Raw genomic sequence first — 4556 nt, forward strand, 5'->3', positions numbered from 1 at the left:
TTGGTACTTTGTTAATATATGAATTAAAGAAAATTTAGCAATCTTAGACACTGGTAATAAAATCCAGATCACAGGAAAAATTAAGACTAAGGAATGCGAGTTATTGTTTTGTTGAAGGTTTTATTTAGTCTACAAGGGATAATTAGTTACCACAGACTGCTACCTTCCTAAAACTCCTAGTTTTATAAAATATGAAATTTGCTTTTAATTCTTTAAATATTCAGAGAGCATCCTCTATATATGTTCAAGTTATTTCCCACCTCTTCAATTATTTCAATAAATTCTTATTGAATTCCTCCCTTGTGTAAAGCACTTGGGAGAATATGAAGATGAATAAGACATAACCCATTTCCTTAAAATGCTTGGAGGACAGCAGGTGAGATGGAGTCACAAAAACTAAGCTAGAGGAGAGAATGATATATATGTTGTACATCAACGATCAGAAAAGTGAAATACCTATTAGATGTCTAATGAAAACATAAATGTTGACTTAAGCAGGAGAAAAATAAGGGGGAGGAGTGGTAGCTGTGGTAGCTGTGGATGGACTAGTGCATCCATGCACTACATAAAACTTTTCAAAGACATTTATATAAACACTGTGCCAGCCAGACAAACATAACTAAAAATTATTATATTAAGCTACAAAACTGCAATGTTTTAGGAAGAGTGTGGGTGATTGTACTCTTACTGCTTTAAGACACAAATAACTGGTGATGGGTATTAAAGAGGGCATGTACTGAATGGAGCACTGGTGTTATACGCAAACAATGAATCATGGAACACTACATCAAAAACTAATGATGTAATGTATGGTGATTAACGTAACATAATAAAAAAAAAGACACAAATAACTTATATTTGAATTAATCTTTATAGCATTTAGAAAAAGTGGCACATTATATGTGGATCATTATTTTTATAATAAAAGAAAATGTAAGTTCAACTAATGTATGACATATTTTTCTTTTCTTACAAGTTATTTTTATGGAAATTATTTATAACACTACTAAGATAAAAAATAGACTTATTTATGGATTGATAAATACAGAGTGGGATAATCAGTAACACCGATTTTACTTATGATGTTTAAATTAAACCCTTGGGATATCCTTTACATGTTCCACACAACAATGCACAGTAATCTAAATCATTGGCAAGATTTATAATGTACCTGATATCTGCAGTCTCCACTACTCAAAATATTTTAGGGATTTTACTGATGCTTACATGAAGTGCTATCCCCCCATTTAAATATATATTTAATATATATTTATATATATTAATATTAATATTTAAAATAGTATAATATTTGCCATATGGTAACTGAAATACAACAAAATTGAAAATATTTTCATTTTAAATTATATTAATTACTAAAATTTGAATTTCTTGAATATTTGATACAAAACAATGGGTCTACAGTAACATATTTCTTAATTTTTTAAATATTGTATTTATTTATTTATTTGAGAGAGAGAGTGCAGAATGCAGAGGGAGAGGGACAAGCAGACTCTGCACTGAGCGAGAAGCCTGATGAGGGGCTGTATCTCACGACCCTGAGATCATGACCTGAGCCAAAATCAAGAGTTGGTTGCTTAACTGACTGAGCTACCCAGGTTCCCCTATTTTTTAAATTTTTAAATAGCTTGTTCAGACACTAAAGTGAGTATACCATAAAGTCCTCAAGAACAATATAACAATCTTAAAAACAAAGTAATTATTCTAATAAGAAATTGGTGATATTTTCTAATACACCAATTATTTTAGAAATCTAACTAATACTCTAATATTGTTGCCTGCAAGCAAATGCAAAGAAATATCCATTTTATCAAAATACTATTAACTTACTTTTTAGAAAGTTCATTCATTGTCATTCATTCAATATCATTTAACAATTCATTCAGTGTGTTTTCTGTCACTGTGTGAAATTATACAAGCACGCACGCACACATGCACGCGCACACACACAAAACTAAAACCTTTATAATTTCCTAAGTGATAAGAGCACTAGGAACATCTTTTGTTCTAGTATTTGGTCTTCGATCTCAGTTTCTGACAGAGCTCCTAAATCCCTTGGAATTACCTGGGTCATAGTAGGTCATTTGTTCTACTGAAGTGACTCTTGGTGGGCTCCTGAATGGGGGTGGTCAACAGAAAGATCAAGCCATAATTAGAAGCTTGGAATTTTCAATCCCAACTCTCATTCTCCAGTGAGGGAACAGGGAGTTAATGTTTGATCATGCCTATGTGATGAAGCCTCCTTAAAAGTTCCAGAAGTATAGGGTTCAGAGAGCTTTCAGGTTGGTGAACATAGCCATGTATGGAGAGAGTGATGTACTCCCACTACTCAGAAACCCCTATGCTCAGGACCCTCCCAGATCTCACCCTAGGTATCTCTTCATTTGGTTGTTCATCTGTATCTGTCATCATATACTTCATTACATAATAAACTTGTAAATGCAAGTGTTTCCTTGAATTCTGTGAGCTGTTCTAGCAAATAATTTAATTCAATGTGAAGGAGGTCATGGGAACCCTGGATTTGTAGCCAAGTTGACAAAAGTTGTGAGTAACCTAAGGACCTACTAGTAATTTCAAATGACATCTGAAATCAGGAGGGGGGTCATTCTCATGGGACTGAGTCCTTAACCTGTAGGATCCAAGCTTATCTCCAGGTGCACAGTGTCAGAATTGAGTTAAATTGTAGGACACTCAGCAGATGTCACAGAGAACTGCATGGTGTTGAACTGTTGTTAGTGTGGTAGTAGTGTGAGAGTAAAGGAAAAACATGTAGGAAGAAGACTGAATTTTTCCCACTCACAACGCATATACAATTGACATTTCCCCCATTAATGTCCCTAAAAGAGTGAAGTCAGGTACACTGAGCTCCATAGAGACAGTGCCGGGGCAAGTGAGAGCCAGACGGGCACTGAGCGACTCTGTGCCTCGTTGAGGAAAATAATTAAAGACAGGCAAAGGAGATCCTAAGAAGCCGAGAGGCAAAATGCCATCATATGCATTCTTTGTGCAAACTTGCCGAGAGGAGCACAAGAAGAAGCACCCAGATGCTTCAGTCAACTTCTCAGAGTTTTCTAAGAAGTGCTCAGAAAGGTGGAAGACCATGTCTGCTAAAGAAAAGGAAAATTTGAAGACATGGCAAAGGCAGACAAGGCCCGTTATGAAAGAGAAACGAAAACTTATATCCCCTCTGAAGGGGAAACAAAAAAGAAGTTCAAGGATCCCAATGCACCCAAGAGGCCTCCTTCGGCCTTTTCCTTGTTTTGTTCTGAGTATCGCCCAAAAATCAAAGGAGAACAGAGAACATCCCAGCCTATACATTGGTGATGTTGCAAAGAAACTGGGAGAGATGTGGAATAACACTGCTGCAGATGACAAGCAGCCTTATGAAAAGAAGGCTGTTAAGCTGAAGGAAAAATATGAAAAGGATATTGCTGCATACCGAGCTAAAGGAAAGCCTGATGCAGCAAAAAAGGGAGTTGTCGAGGCTGAAAAGAGCAAGAAAAAGAAGGAAGAGGAGAAAGATGAGGAAGATGAAGAGGATGAGGAGGAAGACGAAGAAGATGATGAAGAAGATAATGATGAATAAGTTGGTTCTAGTGCAGTTTTTTTTTCTTGTCTATAAAGCATTTAACCCCCCTGTACAAAACTCACTCCTTTTAAAGAAAAAAATTGAAATGTAAGGCTGTGTAAGATTTGTTTTTAAACTGTACAGTGTCCTTTTTTGTATAGTTAACACACTACTAAATGTGTCTTTAGATAGCCCTGTCCTGGTGGTATTTTCAATAGCCACTAACCTTGCCTGGTACAGTATGGGGGTTGTAAATTGGCATGGAAATTTAAAGCAGGTTCTTGTTGGTGCACAGCACAAATTAGTTATATATGGGGATGGTAGTTTTTCATCTTCAGTTGTCTCTGATGCAGCTTCTATGAAATAATTGTTCTGTTAACTGAATACTACTCTGTAATTGCAAAAAAAAAAAAAAAGTAGTCAGTTACTACAAAGAAAGACAGTCACTAAAAATTGGAGGGGAAAATGTGTAACAGGGATTTTAGTTGACCTTGACACCTGAATGTGCAGATATGGAAGTAGGCACAAAAAATGATGAAACTGTTTCAATGTTCCCAAACCATCTTAGATGCCTTCCCATGTGAATATAAACAATCACATGTGCTCCTCCTAAAGTATAACTCCTGTAGCGGTGGACTATTAATTGCCAACTTGGTGAAGCTGGCAACTACATTTCCCAGAATCCCCTTCCCTGGGTCGGTTTGGGTTCTGAGTTAGCCAAAAGAGAAATCTGCATGAGCTATAAAGGCAATAGCCACTAATCTCTGAATGTTGTTGTGGTTAGATGCAGTGATAGATAAATGCAAAGGTGCCAGCAATGTTCAGGTTGTTCTTTATCTCCTCCACTCTGTGGTCAGCTCTTCTTCCTGACAAATGGCCCTCTTGTTCAACACTGGCTGCAGGCCCCTCGCTGGACTTTTAGCTGCAGACATACAGAGGCAACAACTTCCCAATGACTTCTCCATCATGG

At 36.6% G+C, this 4556-nt stretch overlaps 1 pseudogene; it reads left to right on the forward strand.

The window, feature by feature from the left end:
* Positions 1-358: 358 nt before the first annotated feature.
* Positions 359-3925, forward strand: LOC102738051 (high mobility group protein B1 pseudogene; annotated as a pseudogene).
* The last annotated feature ends 631 nt before the right edge of the window (positions 3926-4556 follow it).

Source organism: Leptonychotes weddellii, chromosome 12 (assembly GCF_054177405.1).
Source record: "Leptonychotes weddellii isolate Sample4059 chromosome 12, ASM5417740v2, whole genome shotgun sequence".
In the NCBI taxonomy this organism is placed as follows: domain Eukaryota; kingdom Metazoa; phylum Chordata; class Mammalia; order Carnivora; family Phocidae; genus Leptonychotes; species Leptonychotes weddellii.